The sequence below is a fragment of the Saccopteryx leptura genome, chromosome 1 (assembly GCF_036850995.1).
Source record: "Saccopteryx leptura isolate mSacLep1 chromosome 1, mSacLep1_pri_phased_curated, whole genome shotgun sequence".
Taxonomy (NCBI): domain Eukaryota; kingdom Metazoa; phylum Chordata; class Mammalia; order Chiroptera; family Emballonuridae; genus Saccopteryx; species Saccopteryx leptura.
In genome coordinates this window covers 225,620,775-225,645,790 of record NC_089503.1, presented here as the reverse complement: position 1 = coordinate 225,645,790, position 25,016 = coordinate 225,620,775, and positions in this window count along the sequence as shown.

Here is a 25,016-nt window from a genome sequence, read left to right as displayed (position 1 = left end):
AATAGTCAAGTATTTGAAGATATACCAGTAATATTAATTATATTCAACTTTTGAAATCACTATTATGAAGCTCTAAAGCTATACAAGTACCTAGAGCTATCTTACCAAGATTCTATGGATATCTTGTTTATTAATCCTTATTGGAAAATATTCATGAAAAGTTATATTTTTATTTTATCTCACTTAGTTTTTTTCATGCAAGCAACATTTGATTTAAATCATTCTGATATGCATAAATTTAGTTACCAAGTTTAGTTAAATAACATCAGCCTCCCAACAACATTTTCCAGTTTTAGTTACCATGGTTCCTTAAGTACATAACTGTGTGAAGTACAAGATTGACTTCTACCTCTTCAGTCCACCAATCACCAAGTAAATAATAGATACACATAATGCTCTGCAACCAATTATGTCACTTTTTTCAAAGTCCAACAGGAATTGGTCCCTACACATGTTATTCAGCTCACACACAGTCAGCAAAGCACGCAGATGGGTTGCATGCTCTCTCAGTGATGAACCCATGTGTCATTTCCCAACATAGATGATAAAAAAAGGAAATGGACCACTAAGATGAGAGTGCAGCCAAAAAAAAAAAAAAAAAAAAAAAAAGCAATAATGTGGGAAGTAAAATTGAAATCAAACATAAATTAACTTATAAAAGAAAGAGCTGGGTATGGAGATGATGGAAATGCCCCTCTCCAGGGGACTCCAGATAAGCAGATAGATTGACTAAATAGGCTTAGTCAAATAAAAAATGGAAATAAATAATAAAAGTGATGTTGATGAAAACGATAAAGATGTCTCAGAGGGAGTGATGCTAGCAGAAACTGTATTAGAACACTCTGGAAAATATTTCGTGACATTGAAAACATAAAAGATAAAATGTTGGAAGCTGATACAAACTTAGGCACATGGAAGACATTTTCTTCAGGATGTGTTGTATAATGGAAAGAAGGAACAAAAGACTGTTGATGCTATTCTTGATAGTTCTTTTCTTTTTACAAAGAAATGTTACTTTCATTCTAAATGTTTCTAATGTTTAAAATTAAAGTGTGCTATAGAAATAATAATTAGTACCTATGTTCCATTCTTGTTTTATTCCTAGCACGGAAGCCAGTACTTGACCTATCATTATCTAGCTATACAAAACATGATGGGTAATAACGTGTTTCTAATGGATATTCTCAAAATATGGTAAAATAATAAGTCTTGGTGTTTCACCTAACAGATAAAGATTTAATAATTGAAAGATGAAAAGAAATATATTAAGTAAATACTTTCTAAAATTACATAGAATAATGTACTCAAGGATTCCATATGTGAGTGTGACTGGCCCTGCACAACACACAAAAAAAGCTAGTTTGGGCAACTGATTATGAAAGATGACCATAAGGGAAGATGCTACATATTAATTCATTGATGAAAGTAACCATTTTTCCTCTTAAATAGAGGAGTGTTAAAAAAAGTTTTGCTACTCTGGAACTAATAAGATTTTTCTTATGTTTTCAATTTGAAAATAAATTAAAGGTAAATTAAATTATGATTGGCATTTAAAGTCCATCAGAATACAATGAGAACAAACATAAAATGTAGACATGTTTTACGTTCTCTCTATAACTAGATATTGATGAAGGTGTCGTTCAACAATTATATTCCCAGCTGCAATACAGTCAATCAATGTGTAAGTTTTACTGAATCAATACTTGACAGATTTAGAAAAATTAAAATGTATTTTAGCTTTGTTAAAATAAAGAAGAAAAATTATTTTCAAAGCATATTCCAGTGTCAAACAGAGAAATTTGGGCAGTAGAATAGGTAAGTGTTGTTCATTTGTATATATGCATTTTAATGTTTGAAATGTTTAAACTTCCTTTGCTGGAATGCATTATTTTCCTATTTGTTACAACATAATCAAAATTACGCATGCATCCTGAAAGGGTTGCAAATACTGAATTAAATGGTCCCTGCATTTTAACAAGCAGATTATATTAAATTAGATAACTTTAATTCTGTATGTCTGGGTGTAAAACAATATGATTTAAAAGAGTTTTGGTTTCTAAAAATGTCTATCAATTTTTCTAGATTCATTAATGTACACAATCAAAAGAAAATGTTGCAAAAATTATTAATAAACTATCAAGTACTAAAGTGTCTTTTTCAAAATGGCTTCTGCATCTTTTTTATCTATATCCTCTCTCTCTACCCCAGTGTATGCCTTCAAAACCTTACGTTTGCATTACTGTAGTAAACGCCACTAAACTACTTTTTTTATTGTTAGCCTCCAATCATACCACAGCTATACTTCCCAGTATATCATTTCTATATATCATAGAAAAATTTCATTGGCTTTGTCTAAAATCTTTACTTTTCTGATATGCATATATTGTATCACTTATCTTCCTGTGTAATATCTTTGCTTTGTCTTTCAGTTAATTAATTCTCTCTTTCTCTTTGTTTAATCTACCAGGATTTTACTTTCAAGGATTTAATTTCTATTAAGGTTTAATACAGTTTTACTTGGTTCTTTTTCAAAAGTGTCACTTTTGATACTTGTTCCTTCCTTCCTTATGCTTCGAATATCATTTTTTTATTTCTTTAAACATAACAAATAGACTTTTTAAAAAATATTTTATTTTTGAAAGCAGTTTTAGGTTCACCACAAAACTGAGTGGAAAGTACAGAGATCGGCTATATACACTCTACCCCTCTCTACAGTGTAGCTTCTCTCTTTACCAGCATCCTCCACCAAAGTGAGATATGTTTGTTTCGATTCATGATCTTGCACTGACACACAATTATCACCCAGAGTCCATCATTTACATTCGAGTTTAATCTTTGTGTTGTGTATTCTATAGGTTTGACCATAGTTCTAATGGTATATATTCACCATTATAATTTAAAAGAGACTAGTTTCACTACTTTAACCCTCTGTGCTCTGCCTATCCATCGCTCCCCCCTCTCTTACTCACTGGCAGTCCTGATCTTTTCATTGCCTCCTTAGTTTTGTTTTTTCCAGAATGTCATATAGTTGGAATCATACAGAATGTAGCCTTTCAGATTGGTTTCACTCAGTAATATATGTTTAAGTTTCCTCTGAGGCTTGATAGCTTATTGTTTCTATATGTCTATCTTCTGGTTTTTATTCACAGTGGTTTGTTTCTTTTTTTTTTTTTCTGAAGCTGGAAACGGGAGGCAGTCAGACAGACTCTCACATGCGCCCGACCGGGATCCACCTGGCATGCCCACCAGGGGGCGATGTTCTGCCCCTCTGGGGCATCACTCTGATGCATCCAGAGCCATTCTAGTGCCTGAGGCAGAGGCCACAGAGCCATCCCCAGTGCCCGGGCCATCTTTGCTCCAATGGAACCTCGGCTGCGGGAGGGGAAGAGAGAGACAGAGAAGAAGGAGAGGGGGAGGGGTGGAGAAGCAGATGGGCGCTTCTCCTGTGTGCCCTGGCCAGGAATCGAACCCAGGACTCCTGCATGCCAGGCCGACACTCTACCGCTGAGCCAACCGGCCAGGGCCACAATGGTTTGTTTCTAAGATTACTTGTAATTTTCTTTAGGTATGGTTTTTCTATTTGTATCTGTAGCAATACTTTCAGGCCTGTATTTTTAAAGTATCTAGTTCTGCCTTAAGCCTTGGCTACTATCAACCTGAAACCACTTTTAATTTCTTCTGTCTTCATATTTTTCTGTTAGTACTTGGAGCACCATAAGGTAAGAATCTTTTTTTATTTTTTCACTTTTTTCCGTGTTGCTGTGCTTTTGTTTTTTGTTTGCCTGTTTGATTGTTTTTATTTACTGTGTTTTCTACACATTATGAACAAGGCAGAGGCAGGTAAATATCTCCATAATTTCTCTTAAAAAATTTATCTAGTTCTCCCACTTAAGGTAAAAACCTTTATGATAGATATAAAGTCTGATCCTTTCCCTGTTTTGGCAGTTTATCCAGGGTATTTCATGTCTTTTAGGTAGGAGCTCATTAAAGACATGGCTCTCAGCCACCTAGAAACAGCACATAAGACCATGTAAATGGCAATTTCCTTCCTTGAACCAATTATTACGTAAGTAGAACCAATTATTACAAATTAGTTCAAGTCTCGAGTTTCAAAAAATAACTTTATTATATTTTAGAAAGAAGTTGCAGGTGATATCTATGACAAAGCCTGTGTTCATTATTTTTTAGACATTGTGGAGATATAGAAGAAAAATTATGACAGAAAAATATAACATCAATTGTTTAAAAAAGATATAAGAAGAACTGGTACGGATATAAATATCAGGGTTAAAAAACTGAGTTAAAAGTTTAAGTATACTTCTCTGGGAGCTGAGAAATTTGCTGCATTGGGAAAGTAAAAGAAATGGTTAGTAATGAACAAGGTCTAGAAAATATTAGAAATATATTTTAATTAGATAAATCTACATGATTATAAGTATTTGTTAGGGATTTTGTTAGCTTTTATAACAGTCTAATAGAGAAAAACAGATCAGTTCACTCTATATACTTGAGCATTATGCCACAAGAGCTGTAGATTTAAATGGTTAGGGAGTTAAAAATTTTTTTAAAAAATTATGAACACAGAGTTTAAAAAAAATGGCAGTTCAAATTAGATGTCACTCACAGGACTCCTTTTTAAGATGAAAGCAAAGTATCATTTGAAAAATGTTACCAGACCTTTCAAAAAATATATAGTAATATTCTGGTGCCAATGATTGTGTATTCTTCTGATCTACTATCAAGTATTAATTTATTTTAGCTTTGATATTATTAAAAGAGAAATACACAATTTAATAATAATAATTAGATAGTTAAGAGACCTGAAGATGGCAGCGGAGTAGGCGAACGCACAGACACCCAGCTTTCACCACTAAACTGCAATACAAATCAATTTAGAAAAAATCAGCATGAAAAACCAACTCTGGACTACAAAACAGCTCTCAAAAACCAAGAAGCAAAGAAGAAGCCACAACAAACCTGGTAGAGAATGCCTGAATCCCCCCTGCTTACTAAGGGGGAGTGAGACTGAGAGCCCAGGGGGGATCTCATCCCAGGGAAAAGAGCAGAAAATATGGCTCACAGCCACTTGCCTGGGGACCAGGAAGCAAGGTGTGTTGAAAAGACCAGCTTATCTCCCAAGTGGAAAGGAGAGAGAGAGGGACAGACTGTGAGGGGATAAGGAATGCAGGAGACAATCTAAAAAAAGCTGACTCATCCATGCTGGAGGCGGCCATAGCTGGGAGAGGGAATGATCCTTCCCCACAAAACAGTACTGAATTGCTTCCAGATCAGAGATCTCCAGACATCTCTCCAGCTGCAATCAGTGCAACAAGACCTAGCTGAAAACAAGAAGTGGGGAGGAGGGGTAGTAACTCAAGTCTCCATGGAGATCTGAGATACATCTCCCCCTACTGAAGCTGAAAAAACACCCTGCCCCCAGAGAGATTAGTTGGTGGAAGAGGCCTTCAGAGTCTCAGGTTACACCCACCACATTCCTGGATACAGTTTCAAGGAAGGCCCCTGCTGAGATCAGTAAACAAGACTATCACCTATTAAGAAAACAAACAAATCAAGACTTCAAAGCTGCCCAAATCCAAAAGTGGATTACAAATAATAGCTTATAACAACCCAAGAAGACCTAGAAATAACACAACTGAAAACTGGAGGCAGACAACACCAAGCCTAGACTCAACCAACTCTACGAACAAAACACAGACAATGGGAAGACAATAAAGTGCAATCCAAATGAAACCTTCAGAAGATGAACTGAGTGATATGGAAATAATCAAACTCTCAGATGCAGAGTTCAAAATAATAATTGTAAGGATGCTTAGGGATCTTAGAACAACAATGAATGGTCATTATGAACACCTAAATAAACAAATAGAAAGTATAAAAAGAATCAGTCAGAGATGACAAATACAATATCAGAAATAAAGACCACAATGGAAGGAATTAAAAACAGGATAGATAGAGCTGAGGATCGAATCAGTGATTGGAAGACAAATGGAATGAAGGCATGAAAGCAGAGAAGAAAAAATAAAAGAGACTCAAAAAGTTTGAGGAAACTCTTAGAGAGCTCTGTGACAACATGAAGAGAAATAACATCCGCATCATAGGGGTTCCTGAAGAAGAAGAAAAAGAACAAGGGATAGAGACTTTGTTCAATCATATCATAGCTGAAAACTTCCCTAAATCAATGCAGGAGAAACTCTCACAACTTCAAGAAGCACAGAGAACTCTATTAAAGAGAAACCCAAAGAAACCTACACCAAGACACATCATAATTAAAATACCAAAGCTAAGCGATAAAGAGAAAATATTAAAAGCTGCAAGAGAAAAAAAAGCTATCACCTACAAAAAAGCCGCCATAAGGATGACATCTGACTTCTCAACAGACATACTTGAGGCCAGAAGGGAATGACAAGAAATATTCAAAGTAATGCAGAACAAGAACCTACAACCAAGACTACTTTATCCAGCAAGGCTATCATTTAAAATCGAAGGAGAAATAAAAAGCTTCCCAGACAAAAAACAACTCAAGGAATTTATTACAACCAAACCAATGCTGCAGCAAATATAAGGGGCCTGTTGTAAACAGATCAAAGTGGAAAAAAATATAGGAAAAAAGAAATACAGCTTTAAAGAATAAAATGACAATAAACAACTATTTATCAATAATAATCTTAAATGTAAATAGATTAAATGACCCAATCAAAAGACATAGGGTAGCTGCGTGGATAAGAAAACAGGACCCGTACATATCTTGTCTACAAGAGACACACCTTAAAACAAAAGATACACATAGATTGACGGTAAAAGGATGGAAAAAAACATTTCATGCAAATGGAAATAAAAAAAAAGCTGGGGTAGCAATACTTATATCAGACAAATTGGACTTTAAAACAAAGGATATAGTAAGAGATAAAGAAGGCCACTACATAATGATAAAGGGAGAGCTCCAACAGGAAGATATAACTATTATAATTATATATGAACCTAATATAGGAGCACCTAAATATAGAAAGCAGACTTTGATGGATTTAAAGGGCAAGATCAACAGCAATACTATAATAGTAGGGTATTTCAATACCCCACTAACATCACTAGATAGATCCTCAAGAAAGAAAATTAACAAAGAAACAGCAGACTTATTGGAAACACTAGATCAACTCGATTTAATACATATCTTCAGAACCTTTCACCCTAAAGCAGCAGAATATACATTCTTTTCAAGTGCTCATGGTACATTCTCTAGGATAGACCACATGTTAGGGCACAAAAGTGCTCTCAACAAATTTAATATCAACCACTTTCTATGATCACAACAGCATGAAACTAGAAATGAACCACAACAGAAAAGCTCAAAAATTCTCAAACACATGGAAACTAAATAGCAGGTTGTTAAATAATGAATGGATTAAGAATGAGATCAAAGAAGAAATGAAATAATTCCTAGAAACAAATGACAGTGAGCATACAACAACTCAAAATTTATGGGACACAGCAAAAGCAGTACTGAGAGGGAAGTTCATAGCACTACAGGCACACCTTAAGAAGCTAGAAAAAGCTCAAATAAACAACTTAACCCTGCATCTAAAAGAACTAGAAAAAGAACAGCAAGTAAAGCCCAAATGTAGTAGAAGGAAGGAAATAATAAAGATCAGAGCAGAAATAAATGACATAGAGGCTAAAGAAACAATACAGAGGATCAATGAAACCAGGAGCTGGTTCTTTGAAAAGGTAAACAAGATTGATGAACCTTTAACTAGAATCACCAAGAAAAAGAGAGAGAGGACTCAAATAAATAAAATTAGAAATGAGAGTGGAGAAATAACAACTGACACAACAGAAATACAAAATTTTGTAAGAAAATACTATGAAGAACTGTATGCCAAAAAACTAGACAACCTAGATGAAATGGACAAATTCCTTGAAACATACAATCTTCCAAAAATCAATCTGGAAGAATCAGAAAACCTAAACAGACCGACTACACCAAATGAGATCGAAACAGTTATCAACAAACTCCCAACAAAGAAAAGTCCTGGGCCTGATGGCTTCACAACTGAATTCTACCAAATATTCAAAGAAGAACTAACTCCTATCCTTCTCAAACTATTTCAAAAAATTCAAGAGGAAGGAAGACTTCCAAGCTCCTTTTATGAGGCAAGCATAATTCTGATTCCAAAACCAGGCAAAGATAACACAAAAAATGAAAATTATTGGCCAATAGCTCTGATGAATGTAGATGCTAAAATCCTCAACAAAATATTAGCAAACCAGATCCAACAATATATGGAAAAAATCGTACAACATGATCAAGTGGGATTTATTCTGGGGAGGCAAGGCTGGTACAATATTCACAAATCAATCAATGTGATTCATCACATAAACAAAAAGAAGGAGAAAAACCATATGATAATTTCAATAGATGCAGAAAAAGCATTTGATATAATCCGGCACCCATTCATGATCAAAACTCTCAGCAAAGTGGGAATACAGGGAACATACCTCAAAATGATAAAAGCCATCTATGACAAACCCACAGCCAACATCATACTCAATGGGCAAAAATTAAAAGCAATCCCCGTAAGATCAGGAACAAGGCAGGGGTGCCCCCTTTCACCACTCTTATTTAACGTAGTCCTGGAAGTCCTAGCCACAGCAATCAGACAAGAAGAAGAAATAAAAGGCATTCAAGTTGGAAAAGAAGAAGTTAAACTATCATTATTTGCAGATGATATGATATTGTATATAGAAAACCCTAAAGTCTCAGTCAAAAAACTACTGGACCTGATAAATGAATTCAGCAAAGTGGCAGGATATAAAATCAATACTCAGAAATCAGAGGCATTTTTATACACCAACAATGAACAGTCAGAAAAAGAAATTAAGGAAACAATCCCCTTCACTATTAAAACCAAAAAAATAAAGTACCTAGGAGTAAACTTAACCAAGGAGACTAAAGACTTGTACTTGGAAAATTACAAAGCATTGATAAAAGAAATCAAGGAAGATACAAACAAGTCGAAGTATATACTGTGCTCATGGTTAGGAAGAATAAACATCATGAAAATGTCTATATTACCCAAAGCAATCTATAAATTCAATGCAATACCAATTAAAATACCAATGACATACTTCAAAGATATAGATCACATATTCCAAAAATTTATATGGAACCAAAAAAGAACACGAATAGCTTCAGTAATCTTGAAAAAGAAGAATAAAGTGGAGGTATCACACTTCCTGATATCAAGTTATACTACAAGGCCGTTGTACTCAAAACAGCCTGGTACTGGCATAAGAACAGGCATATAGATCAATGGAACAGAACAGAGAACCCAGAAATAAATCCACAGCTCTATGGACAACTGATATTTGACAAAGGAGGTAAGGAAATACAATGGAGTAAAGACAGCCTCTTTAACAAATGGTGTTGGGAAAATTGGACAGCTACCTGCAAAAAAATGAGACTATATCACCAGCTTACACCATTTACAAAAATAAACTCAAAATGGATAAAATACTTAAATGTAGGCCGTGAAACCATAAGCATCATAGAAGAAAACATAGGCAGTAAGCTCTCCGACATCTCTTGGAGCTATATATTTGCTGATTTATGTCCATGGGGAAGTGAAATAAAAGACAGGATAAACAAATGGGACTATATCAAACTTAAAAGCTTTTGCACAGCTAAAGACAATAAGAACAGAATAAAAAGACAAACTACAAAATGGGAGAACATATTTGACAATACATCTGATAAGGGGTTAATAACCAAAATTTATAAAGAACTTGTAAATCTCAACATCAGGAAGATAAACAATCCAATCAAAAAATGGGCACAAGAAATGAATAGACACTTCTCCAAAGAGGACATACAGATGGCCAATAGGCATATGAAGAAATGCTCAACATCACTAATCATTAGAGAAATGCAAATTAAAACCACAATGAGATATCACCTCACACCAGCCAGAATGGCGCTCATCAACAAAACAACACAGAATAAGTGCTGGCGAGGATGTGGAGAAAAGGGAACCCTCCTGCACTGCTGGTGGGAATGCAGACTGGTGGAGTCACTGTGGAAAACAGTATGGAGATTCCTCAAAAAACTGAAAATCAAACTGTCTTTTGACCCAGCTATCCCACGTTTATGAATAGACCCCAAGAACACTATAGAACGGCTCCAAAAGGAGAAATGCACCCCCATGTTTGTGGCAGCATTGTTCACAATAGCGAAGATCTGGAAACAGCCCAAGTGTCTGTCAGAGGACGAGTGGATTAAAAAGTTTTGGTACATATATACTATGGAATACTACTCAGCCATAAGAAATGATGACATCGGATCATTTACAATAACATGGATGGACCTTGATAACATTATACGGAGTAAAATAAGTAAATCAGAAAAAACCAAGAACTATATGAATCCATACATAGATGGGACATAAAAATGAGACTCAGAGACATGAACAAAAATGTGATGGCACCGGGGGTGGGGGTGGGGGGAGGGGGGAGGGGGCGAGGAAGGAGAGAGGGGGTGGGGCAGGGAAGGGGCACAAAGGAAACTAGATAGAAGGTGACAGAAGACAATTTGACTTTGGGTTAGGGGTATACAGCACAATCAAATGTCAAAATAATCTGGAGATATTTTCTCTCAACATATGTACCCTGATTTATCAATATCACTGCATTAAATTTAATTAAAAAATAATTAGATAGTTAAATACCCTACTTTCAGAATGGATAGAAAAAAATAAACTGAAAATCATCAAGGAAAATTATGACTTAAGGAGCACTGTAAACCATGTAGACTTAATATAAATTGACAAAACACCTAACCTAGAAATATCAGAAAACAAATTCTTCCAAAATTTATTGGAATATTTTTAAGAAGAGACCAGTTTATTAGGCCTTAAAAAGCCATATAAAATTAAAAGTATTTAAATCATAAAATGTATGTCTATTTATAGAAATTAAAACAAAAACTGATCTTAAAATTATAAAGAAATATAAGAGAAACTTAATAGCCAAAAACAACTTCTAAAGTGAACAAAATAAGTGTATTCATAGTTCCTAACATCAGGGCTTACTATGAAGTTGTGGTTCTCAAAAAATGTGGTTCCAGATACAGAACGAAAGTCAATGAAATAGTATTGAGATTCAAAAAGTAAACCCTTATAATTACTGCCTATTGAATTTTGACTCGAGTTTCAGGGAAATTCAAGAATAGTTTTTTTCAACAAATAGTGCAGTACAACTGTATATTCACATGCAAAAATAAGAAATGAAGCTGGACCCATATTTTACCCAAATACAAACATTATTTTAAAATATGTGATATGCCTGACCAGGTGGTGGTGCAGTGGATAGAGAGCCAAATGAGATGCAGAGGACCCAGGTTTGAAACTCTGAGGTCGCTGGCTTGAGCAAGGGCTCACCCAGCTAGAATGCAGAGTCACTGGCTTGAGCATGGAATCATAGACATGACCCCATGGTCCCTGGCTTGAGTAGAGTCACTTGCTTTGTTTCCCAATCAAGGCACATATGAGAAAGCAATCAATGAGCAACTAAGATTTTACAATGAAGAATTTATGCATCTCATCTCTCTTCCCTCCTGTCTGTCCCTATCTGTCCCTCTCTCTGTCAAATTAATTAATTAAATACATGATACATGTGAATGTATAAGCTAAAACTATCAAATTCTTAGAAAAAAATACAGGAATAAATTTCCATGACCTTTCAGCAGGCAGTAGTATCTTAAATATGACATCAAAAGCATAGATGACAAATGAGTAGATCAATTCAACTCCTTCAGAATTAAAAGCTTTTATACTTTCAGTATAGAAGTGAAAATATAGCCCATAGAATGGGAAAAATATATCTGAGAAGGCTCTAGAATCCAGATTATATGAAGAACACCTACAACTCAACAATAAAATATAATTCAAATATGGGTAAGAGGTTTAAATAGACATTTCTCCAAAGAATATAGACAAATAACCTATAAAAATATGAAAGGATGCTCAATACAAATAGTCTCTAAAGACATGTGAATTAATACCTTTACTTTTTTTTGTAAATCAAAAATGAAAAATAGATCTAATATATTTATATATATATGATTCAACAGTTCCACTTCTGAGTGTTTATCCAAAGAAAACAAAAATATTTATTCAAAATATCTGTGTGCTCCCATGTCTACGTAGCATTATTTACAATAACCAAGATATGGAAACAATGTAACTGTCCATCGATGGATGGATGGATGGATGGATGGATGGATGGATGGATGGATGGATGGATGGGGTAAAAATGTGATTATATACACACAATGGTATATTATTCAGCCACAAAAAAGAATGAGATCTTGCCATATGCAACAACATGGATGGACCTTGAGACTATTTTGCTAAATGAAATAAGATAATACAGACATAGAAAGACAAATGCCAGATTATTTCACATATATGTGGAATCTAAAATAAACAAGCAAATGAAAATACCAGCGTAAAAGTACCGAGAACGGGTTGGTGGTTGACAGATATGGAGGGTAAGGAGAGGGCAAAATGGGTGAAAGGGGTCAAATGGTACAAACTTCCAATTATAAAATAAATAAGTCATGGGATGTAATATACAACTTGGTGACTATAGTCAGTAACAGTGAATTGTATATTTGCAAGTTGCTAAAAGAATAGCTCTTAAAAGTCTTCATCACACACACACAAATTTGTAACTATCTATGGCAATGGATGCTAATGAAACTAATTATAGTGATTACTTTGCAATATATACAAATACCAAATCATTATCCTGTACATGTCAAGCTAATATGTTATGTATCAATTATACCTCAATTTAAAACAAAACATCTCATTTGTTTGCATCCTGCTAGGAATAATACCATCCATGGTATACCCACCAATGCATTATTTTTTAAATGTTTCTAGCTTTACATCTTTCTCCCCTGCCCCATTTTATTTTACTGTTTAATTAAAGCTATTTCAAGAGAATTATGCCATGAACCATTCAAATGCCATCTCCAGTCTCATGCCCCAAAAGCTCCCTCTGTTGGCCGCAGTGTGGCTGAGCAGCAGCCTTCTTGAGCATGGCTGGCAAGGTTGCTCCTGCTGGTGCCAGTGTTTAGAAAGAAGCTAAATTCATTTTTGGTAAGATGTTACACTTCACCTGTACTCAAGAGAAATGTGTGTGTTATTTTAGTTTTGTAATGGTTAAACTTATGTTGTTATATATTCTTACCAAAATGATATACTTGAGAGTCTATGATTTTTTTTTGAACCAAAAAATACGTAAAGATAAAAAAGTAAACAGAAACAGAAAGAAGCTCAGTGAGATGCCACTTAACATAAGGATAATTTTTTTTCTTTTAAGCAAGGCAGTAAGTGTTGTTGAAGATATAGAGAAATTAGAGAACTCATATTTTGTTGAAAGGAATGTAAAACGCCCAACCACTTTGGAAAATAGTTTAGTAGTTCCACAGAAAGTTGAATGTACTGTTACCATATGACTCACCAGTTCCACTCTGAGATATATAATGAAGAGAACTAAAAACATATGCCTAGACAATAATTTGTATACAAACTTCAAATCAGCATTATTCATAATAATCTAAAAGTAGAATCAAGACAAATATTCATAAAAATGATGACTAGATAAAAAATATGGTATATCCATATGACAAAATAATATTTGACAATAAAAATATTAAGGATGGATACATTCTTCAAGAACCTTGAAAATATGCTACATGAAAGAAACAAGTCACAGAAAAAAACTAATGATGTACAATTAGTTTTATATGGTATATCTAGAGTAGGAAATCCATAGAGACAAAAAGTAGAATTAGTGGATACTAGAGGTTAGGAGAAGGGGGAACACAATCAGAACTTACATACAAGGTTTTTATTTTTGCAGTGATAAAATATTATAAAATCAGCCTGACCAGGTAGTGGTATAGTGGTTAGAGTATCAGACTGGGACACAGGGGACCCAGTTTCAAAACCCTGTGGTTGCCAGCTTGATTGTAGGCTCACCAGCCTGTGTGTGGGGTCATTGGCTCAAGCATGGGATCATAGACATGACACCATGGTCACTGGCTTGAGCCCAAAGATCACTGGCTTGAAGTCCAAGGTCACTGACTTGAACCGAGATTGCTGGCTTAAGCAAGGGTCACTTGCTCTGCTGTAGCCCCTGGGTCAAAACACATATGAGAAAGCAATCAATGGACAATGAAGGTGACTCAACAAAGAATTGATGCTCCTCATGTCTCTCCCTTCCTGTTTGTCTGTCCCTATTTGCCCCTTTCTCTGTCTCTCTCTCTATCTCTGTCACAAAATAAATTTTTTAAGTCAGTTACAATGTGGTATAACTCAGTAAATATAGTCAAAGCCATTGAATTGTACAGTTTAAAAGAGTGAATTTTATATCATATGTAAATTATATATCAAAGCCTTTAGGGAAAAAGCTGTACTCAAAGAATTTATTCTAGAAACTGAAGTGTATTTGAAAACTGAAATGTTTTTACTGCTTACATGAATAAATTTTTCAGAGTAGAAAAAATAAGGTTAAGATATATTTCCTCATATTGATCAGGAGAAAATTTGAATTGATCTATGTAAGACAATAATCAAACTTTTTGTATGGCCAGTAGCCACAGCCACAATCACAGCCGCCTGGCCCATGCAGGTTCGCATTAGATTCGGACAGATGGTAATGAAACAATGGATCCAAGAACTGGTGGGCCATTAGCTTTAATCCTAGCTTGCACCCGGCAGGCAAGTAAAAACACACACTGAGCTTCAAAACCTACTCATTCAGTGTTCACAGAGCTACTGACTTATCCGAGTTTCCTAGGATTAAAGTTTTCTAGTTCACTAGCCTTATTCACCTCTGTTCCCCATTTCCTTCTCTCTGCACAAACTCCACACAAACTGGCTTCTCCTTCAGCACTCCGCCATCATGGCTGCTTCCCTTGACCTCCTCCACGTGGCCTTTTTCTGCTCTCCTCCAGCATGGGCTCCTCCTAGAACGTAATCACTCTTCTCCAGAACAACATGATCTCTCTTCCTTTTAAAACCTTTTGGCACAAAAGCCCTCCCTCAACACATATTAACATAATCACGCCCATCACCTGGGCAATGGGCTTCCATGTGGGCAGCACCATTTTTGACAAAGTGAGCATAATATATTTTATCTGCCCAGCACTTTTCTTTCTTAGTTTTTTTTAAATTTTTTAAATTTATTTATTCATTTTAGAGAAGAGAGACAGAGAGAGAAATAGAGAGAGAGATAAAGAAGGGGGAGAAGCAGGAAGCATCAACTCCCATATGTGCCTTGACTAGGCAAACCCAGGGTTTTGAACTAGCGACCTCAACATTCCAAGTTGACACTTGATCCACTGCGCCACCACAGGTCAGACCTTTCCTAGTTTTTTGATGCCTTTTCTAAAGCTGTTTACACTAGGATTTTGTTACTGCTAATGAGTGTTTTTTTATATTGATTTTTCAGAGATGGTATTTTATTTGACATATTAAAGACCTTATTCAAGACTTCATGCTCCCAACGTTGTTGTAATGCAAGCTTGAAAGCCCAGTAGTCTTTTTTTTTTTTTTTTTTTTTGCAAGAAAGACAGAGACATAGAAAGAGACAGAGAGAGGGACAGATAGGAACAGACAAGCAAGAAGGGAGATGAGATGCATCAATTCTGTATTGTGGTACCATAGCTGTTCATTGATTGCTTTCTCATATTAGCCTTGACCAAGTGTCTCAAACCAAGCCAGTGATACTTTGCTTAAGCCAAAAACCTTGGGCTCAAGCAAGTGACCTTGGGCTTCAAGCCAGTGACATTTGGGCTCAAGCCAGCAACCATGGGGTCATGTCTATGATCCCATGCTCAAGCCAGCTACCACGCGTTCAAGCTAGTAAGCCAGTGCTCAAGCCAGATGAACCCACGCTTAAACCAGCAACCTTGAGGTTTTGAATGTGGGTTCTCCATGTCCTAGTCTGATGCTCTATCCACTATGCAACTGCCTGGTGGGGCATCTGTAAAGCCAGCAGCCACAGCCAGAGCCACCATCACAGCAGCCTCCCAGCCCATGCAGGTTCGCATTGGATTAGGACAGTCGGTAAAGAAACAACAGAGCCAAAAGCTAATGGGTCATCTTCTTTAACTCTAGCTTGCACCCGGCGGGCAAGTAAAAACACACACTGGGCTCCAAAACCCACTCACATTCAGTGCTCACAAAGCCACTGACTTATCCGAGTTTCCTAGAATCAAAGGTTTCTAGCTCACCAGCCTTATTCTCCTCAGTTCCCCATCTCCTTCCTTATCCCAGATACAAACTGCACAAACTGGCATCTCACTTAGCACTCCGCCATCTTGGCTGCTTCTCCTGGCCACATGGCCTCTTTCTGCTCTCTGCTCTGCTCCCTTTGCTCTCTCATGCTAATCATCTCAGGAACCAAGAGCGCAAGCTCCCGCTCCGTCCCCATTTTATAGTGTAGAAATCCAAACTCTTAATCCAATATACAAAATAGGGAAGTCTCTAATACAAAGTCACTTCTCTGAGGCATGATTGGATTGTACCACCCCACATCAAAAAAGGGTGGGAAAGGCTTAATCCCAAAACCAAGCCCCAGGCTACAACGATTCTGCCTGCCCCCAACACACATTAATATCACCTGGGCACTTCCATGTGGGCAGCGTTATCTTTTACAAAGTGAGCATAATACATTTTATCTTCCCAACAGGCATCCCAGTAGTCTTTTATGAATCCTTTTTTCTCTTTCCTGTCGCAAAGTCAATGACTACTCAAAGAACACATAGCATGCAACGAGGGACCTAGGGGAGACCTCTTCACAATCCTCTATACAAGTTTCATGAGACAGTCCAAACCCCAGTCCTTATAGGTATTTATTGATACACACAAAATAGAAGCAGGAACAAGAATGAGGAAATCAGAAAGGTGAACTTCTTTAGAGCAGATTTAAGGACAAGGAAGTAGCTGAAATGTTCCCACCCACTGATTCATCAGATCTGCTAATTCTATTCCTATTGTGCTGTGTTCTGCACAGTACTGCATTCAGTACTATTGTCACTGTGACCTTTGCCTCAGGGCACTGAACTTTGTCCCAGATTTATCTTCCCATTCAGGGCCTATACACTTTTTTTTTTGTCTGATATAATGGAAAATTTGTTTAGTAATAATTCTCATGCATATAGGTGTTCCGTATACAAGCATGATCAATATGAAAGAAGTGGGTACAGATAAATAGATCAGAGCTCTCAACATAAGTATATACAAGGGCTTCTGTTGGGCAAAAAAGTTTGTAAAATGTGTTTGTTTTTTTTTTAGTTTTGCTCGCTTATATTTTGCATTGGACTGGGCAGGGCTATGTATATGTAGTCTGTGAAAGGCTGTAGCGCTTGCCCTCAGAACAACAAGTTGTAAATTGCAGAGTAGCTCCCTGCTTCGGCGGGGCCACTGTACTGTTAATGTTTGCTGGAGAAGGGATTTTTTCCCCCAGCAAATAAATTTTTAAATAAAAATTAAAAAACAGTTTGCTGTTCAAAAACTATTCTTTTTCATTTTGCAAGAACTAGTTCAAAGTATGCACACTGAAATCCTAGACAGATGAAAATGCTGAGTTTGAGACTTTTGGGGGGTTGGGGAAGGGAGATACAGCCTTTAAACTTCATGACAGTAGGTCTTTTCAGTTCTGTTTTGCACATTAATCACATCCTTGCTGCTTAACACATAAATACTAGGGAAATCCAAATTAATTTTGGTAATAACCCCGGCAACACAAATTGTGACTAATAATTAAAAATAAGGTGTACAGATGTGAAACTGGAGCTGAGGGACTTTGGGAGCTCTGCTGAGGCTGATGGGGGCCTTTGATTCCAGGAAGAACCAGAGAAGATTTTCTGGGTTTTGGAACTGGAGAATGTGTCAGGGATTTGGGAGCTCTGAATGAGAGGGAAGTGGTCTTCCCTGCTTGTTTGCTTGTCCCGCCCATAGGAGACTTTAATAAACGAAATGGCCCACCATTTTTTGGCTCCACTGTTTCCTTTTTATTTTTTTATTTTTTTAAATTCATTTTAGAGAGGAGAGAGAAAGGAAGAGAGAGAGACAGAGAGGGAGAGAGAGAGGAGAGAGAGACAGAGAGAGAAGGTGGGGAGGAGCTGGAAGCATCAACTCCCATATGTGCCTTGACCAGGCAAACCCAGGGTTTCAAACCGGCGACCTCAGCATTTCCAGGTCGACGCTTTATCTACTGTGCCACCACAGGTCAGGCGTGGCTCCACTGTTTATTTACTGTCAGCCTGAACCCAATGAGAACCTGCATGGCAATGACGGTGGTGTCCACTGGCCATATGTTAGTCAAATAAGTTTGTAAATATGATATATATGTTTGCTTGCTTATAGTTTGCATGTGTTGTGGGAGACAGGCTATAAGCTGGTAATGTCATTATAGCCTAAGGCTGTTTTAAGACTAAGCTTTTCCCTCCCTTTTAATATTAAGATAATGTTGGGCAGATAAAATATATTATGCTCACTTTGTTAAAGATGGTGCTCCTCATGTGGAAGCCCGTCGCCCTTGTGATTGCTTGGGATGGGCGTGATTATGTTAATATGTGTTGGGGGAGGGCTTTCGAGCCAAAAGGTTTTAAAAGGAAGAGAGATCATGTTGTTCCAAGGGAAGAGTGATTATGTTCTAGGAGGAGCTCATGCTGTAGGAGAGAGCAGAGAAAGGCCACGTGGAGGAGGCCAGGAGAAGCAGCCAAGATGGCAGAATGCTGAAGGAAAAACCAGTTTATACAGAGTTTGTGCAGAGAGAAGGAAGGAGATGGGGAACAGAGGTGAATAAGACTGGTGAGCTAGAAACCTTTGATTCTAGGAAACTCGGATAAGTCAGTAGCTTTGTGAGCACTGAATAAGTGGGTTTTGGAGCTCAGTGTGTGTTTTTACTTGCCCACCGGGTGCAAGCTAGGATTAAAGCTAATGGCCCAACAGTTCTGGCTCCATTGTTTCTTTACCGACTCTCTGAATCTAATGCAAACCTGCATGGGCCAGGCGGCTGTGATGGTGGGTGTAGCTACTGGCTTTACAGATAATTTCAACATGCTTCTAATACTAATATTTCAAAACTAAGCTTTTCCCCACACCCTTGACTGTTATATGATGTGGGGTGGTGCACTCTTATGAGGAATCCCATTTATGCCTCAGATAAATGGGTTTTGTATCAGAGTCTTCCTTATTTGTATATTGGCTTAAAGGCTTTAATTTTTACACTATGAAATGAAGCAGACCAAGGGCACTCTCGCTCAGAGATCCTGTCATCAGCATTGCAGAGGAGAGGCAGCTAGTATGGCGAAGTGCTGAAGGAGAAGCCAGTTTTTGCAGAGTTTATGCAAAGAGAAGAAAATAGGGAACAGAGGTGAGTAAGGCTGGTGGGGCCTTAGCTTCTAGGCATACTCACATGAGTCAGAGGCTTTGGGAACCCTGAATGGAAAGGGAAGTGTTTTCCTACTGTGTGTATTTTATTGCCCACCGGGTGCTAGCTAGGATTAAAGGTAATGGCCCACCAGTTCTTGGCTCCATTGTTTCATCATCAACTGTCTGAATCAAATGCAAACCTGCATGGGCCAGGTGGCTGTGATGATTGCTGCAGCTACTGGCCATATACCATACATCTCATGTAGTCGGCAGGATTCAGATCAAATCAGTATGGAGCTGCAGCCACCCATGAGAAGTTGTGTAGAAGACAGGTTGTTGTTATGATTCTCCAAGGCTGTCCTTTTGGGGACCATTGGCAGGCTTTTTTTTATAGCCATGCAAGAAGAAACAAAGAGCTCTGTGCAATAGGCTGCCCAAAGTCTGCAAACCGAGCAGCAACAATGGAGAAGCTGGAATGGTCACGGAGAAAGAGCTGCAGATCCTAGAACTGGAGCAAGCACTGGAAAGGGGGGCTAACTGAGTTCACGAGTTGCAGAAGCAGTCTGAACACCAATGGTGGCTGAAACTAGAATAAGCTCTGGCAAAGGAGGCCGCATGGGTTTGTGAGTTGCAGTTGCCCTGGAAGTTGAATGTTGGCAGCAGCAGTTGTTGAAGGAACAACTGTGGGTTCAGCTACAGGCCGAGAGCCAGCAGCTGCAGGAGCCTACGATGGAGCTGTGCCAGCAGAGTTGCTCTGAGTTGGCGGAAGCAGGCATTTCTAGCTCCTCTTCTAAGAAGGCTTGGGCTGAAGCTGCCATCCACAGACTCCAGAAGGAAAAAGCCCAGCAGCAAAGAGTGCCTACTAAGCCCCTGGTAGGTTTGCTGTGATTGCAGGACATAGGGGTGAATGGCATCATGCTCTCTGGAGCACAAGTAGAGATGTTGGCCACTGTTGCGACATGCTCCTCCTTGGGGCAGTGTCTTTAGAGCTGACAGAATGGCAGGGATGAGGGGGGAGGACTGAACCCCATGTGAATCTATTATAGTTGCCTGTAATGGATCTTTACCTTGGTGATTTGCACAGACAGCTGGGCTGTCTATCATGGACTGACTCTTGGACTGCGACCAGATGGGGGCATTGGCTCCCTTGTTGGATGGACATACTGCTTTTGGACAGTAGGAGGGACCCTGATGGAGTTTGGGGGGCAGCTCTGGTGGAGACCTTCCTGCACCGGCAAGCCCAAAGGTACTTGTAAGGTTTCCACGGACACAGCCCTGAGGCCCTCTCACCTAATGTGGAGTAGGGGGCTAGAAATGAGCCTCCAGTTTGTGCTTTGGGCAAAGTGCTCAGAGAGACATTGTGAAGGGCGCCTTTGTAATTGTTGAAATTCTATAACCTTTGCTGTTACTATAGTTTGTATATGTAGTGTACCTCATTACTTGCACAGGAATAACTGTGGTATAGATTGTAAAGTGAGCAAAAGGGGTAAAATATTAGGTGAATAAATTTGTAAAATGTGTTTTTTAGGTTTGCTCGCTTACATTTTGCATTGGCCTGGGCAGTGCCATGTGTATATAGTCCAGGTGTGGCCAACAGTTTTTGCCCCGGGGCCAGATTAGAAAGAAAAGTATTTTCATGGGCCGGAAAAATATTAAAATGAACAAATGTTAAATACAAAAATGATTCATTTAAGTACACAAAATTTTATTATGTAATTTGTTTATGAATAAATGTAAGTAATTTAGTACAACAAATTAACAAAAGAACTAATATGACTATTGAGGTGCTTTGCATCGCCTATTATTTTTTAATATCTGGCTCTATACTTGTAGTAGCTATTCTTAACACAGCCTCCAAATGTAAATCATTCAACCTTGATCTGTTGTACTTTTATTTAAATTCATTAAAGAAAAAGTTTGTTCACAAATATAAGTTCAGCTGAAGATTACTAAAGATATCGTAGTTTATGTATAACGATTTCAAAGTACCACCTATTTCATTTCCACAGTGCGTAGTGCAGAGAATATTAAAAATTTAATTGTGGGCCGCATAAATTCATTACGCAGACCTGATGTGGCCATATGTTGGCCATGGCTGATGCAGTCTGTGAATGCTGTGGTGCTTGCCCTCAGGGCGGCAGATTGCAAATTGTAGATCACCTTCTTGCTCAGGAAGAGTCATTTTATTGCTAAGGTTTGCTAGAGACGGAATTGTTTTCCCAGCCTGGGTTTTGCAGGAAGAGAAGAAGGACTGCAGATGTGGAACCGGAGCTGAGGGGTTTTGGGAGCTCCTCTGAGGCTGGTGGGAGCCTTTGGTTCCAGGAGGAAGCGAAGAATATTTTCCAGATTGTGGAACAGGAGAATGAGTTGAGATCTCTGAATGAGAGGGAAGCAGTCTTCCCTACCTGTTTGCTCATCCTCTGGTACAAGACTAATAAACGGAATGACCCACCATTTTTTGGCTCCACTGTTTCTTAACTATGCCCAAATCCAATGAGAACCTGCATCGGCCACTGGCCGTACAGCTTCTCAAATTGAGAACACTGTAGGATAAGCAAATTTAGAGGGGAGTTCTGCTTTGGACTGGCAAATTTGAGATGACATTCTGATGATGATATTGAGTAAGCAATTGAATATATACATATAGAATTTGGGGAGAATTTTCACTGAAAATATACATTTATGAGTCGACTCAGTATAGCTAATTGATATTTAAAGCCAAGAGACTAGAGAAGATCAATGAGGGTGTGACTGCATTTTTTTTTTTTAATTTTTATTTATTGATTTGAGAGAGCAAGGGAGAGAGAAAAACATCAATTTGTTGTTTCACTTATTTATACATTCATTGGTTGATTCTTTTTTTAAAATTAATTTTAATGGGGTGACATTGATAAATCAGGGTACATATGTTCAGAGAAAACATCTCTAGGTTATTTTGACATTTGATTATGCTGCATTCCCATCACCTAAAGTCCAATTGTCTTCCGTCACCTTCTAACTGGTTTTCTTTGTGCCCCTCCCCTCCCCCAACCCCTTCTCTCTCCTCCCCCCCACCCCATAACCCCCACACTCTTGTCCATGTCTCTGAGTCTCATTTTTATGTCCCACCTATGTATGGAATCATATAGTTCTTAGTTTTTTCTGATTTGTATTCATATTTTTCAAATTGAAAAATTGCTGCATTTTTGTTTTGGTCACATTTGGCTTTGTATGTTATAGATGTTGGAATCTCTGTAGAAGATCTTGGGTTTTCAAAATAGCTAATATTTACTGTAATAAAATAACTTTTGAATTTACAGTGTATGAGTTTAAAATTTTTAAAAAGTCAAAAATATATAACACAATTTTAGAATATTTATGTCATTTACTTTGATCTAAATATTTAACTGTATATGTTATTCTGACATTAACTATTCAACCAGCTATTACTAAAGCTATCACTGAAAGTCTAAAATGGGAGAAATTTTAATTCAGTTTCAAAATCTGATATTTTGATCTAATGTTGTAGCTAACAAAATAATCTACAGCTTTCTTCAATTGTTTTTATATGACTTGATAATATGTATTCTAATCACTACAAACTCCAGATAATCTCTCTAAATATATTAAAAGTGACTGAGAGAAATCAACTTTTTTACTTTTGAATCCATTTTTTAATAATTAATTGTTTACATCTTAATAAAATTAGTTTAATCTATATAAATGACATATAAATTGTATAAATACTACAGTAATTGAAACAGTAGACAGTTGAATGTCAATAATTTACACTGGATACCAGTACTCATTACCTGTATTTTCTTCTGAATAGGTAGTCTAATATGGCCATTACATCTGTTGATTTTGTCCATTTACACTAGTAACTTTATTTTAATTAAATACTACATGAAACTTCCTTAATATAGCATTCTCCTAACTTGCAAAATTATTGACTTACTTACTATTAAGATAAAATAAAACAAATTAATATCTAAAGCCTTGATTGACCGATAGTTTTACATGATTAGGGGATTATGTATAAATCTCATACATTATTTAAATCTTTTGAATATAATTTAAGCTTTAAAATGAGCATATGAATAATAGACTCAGTATTCACTCTGTGCCTTGCATGTAGAGGAGATTGTCATTTTCTTACTCAAACCTCTTAACAATGCAGATAATTTTTTTTTTCTTTCTTTAGCAAGAGAGACAGAGAGAGGGACTGATAGGGACAGACATGTAGGAAGGAAGAGAGATGAGAGCATCAATTCTTAGTTGCAGCACCTTAGTTGTTCATTGGTTGCTTTCTCATATGTGCCTTGACGTGAGGTGGGTGGTGGTACAGTAAAACCATGACCTCTTGCTCAAGCCAACAACCTTGGGTTCAAGCCAGTGACCACGGGGTCATGTCTATGATCTCACCCTCAAGCCAGCTACCCCGTGCTCAAGGTGTGAGCCTGCTCTCAGGCTAGATGAGCCTGCGCTCAAGCCGACAACCTCGGGGTTTTGAACCAGGGTCCTTGGAATCCCACGCCGACACTTTATCCATTGTGTCACTGCCTGGTCAGGCTGCAGATAATTATTTTTATTCATTTATTTAAAACAAGGATACTGAATATCATAAAACATAAGCAATTTGTTTAAGTTTAACATAGTAATGAAAGTCATAACAAAAATTTTAATCAGAATCAATCTGATCAGAAGTTAATTCCCCGTCCTTTTTGTGAATGGGCCTATTTCAACTTGTAAAGATTAAGTATGTTGTAAATGGCTGTATTCTTTTTTTAAGAATAGATTTTTTTTTTTTTTTTTTAAAAACACATCTTTAAGAAGCTATTTATTCACTGATTCAGTCAGGAAGCATTTACTGAGTGACTATACCATTCATCAGGTGCTGGTAATATAAGTAACATATAACATGGTCCCTGGTCTTAAGAGAGTACGCTCTCAAGGGGCAAGACTTCTTTACTCAACAATACACAATGCATTAGAATTAGAATCAGAAAAAGGATAATGTAGTTAAACTCCAAAACGTAGGAACATTCAAAGAATAAATGAGTCTGTTTAATATTTAGAAATTATCCAGATAAAGAAATAAAAAATAAAATCATTGCATTCAAAATGAATCACATGTGTGAAGACGTATATGAAGTATTTGATAAAAAGTCTCATTTGGTCAGCCATGAGTAATTTTAAAAAGCTGTATAGCGTGTATACTATTAGGAAAAAAGCAGGCCATGAGGTTGGAGATATAGACATGGACCAAATGATGAAGAGCTTGGGTCCTAAGCAAGGTACTATAAATATATACTTATAGTTTCTATATAATTGAGCTTTGAAATATGAGATATGTATTACTTAGAACTACACAATTATAAAAAGCTGACTCTAAAGCAAATCTTATGTGTCAAGAAAAGACTCTACAATGATTTTAAATTGTTCTACAATGTCTTCCTATTATTTTTAAACACCTTTATGGAGTAATATGCATACTGGGAAAAGTTATCAGAGTAAAATATATTTGGCATACTGGATTGTCTTGGGTATATATAAGATTTTGATAAA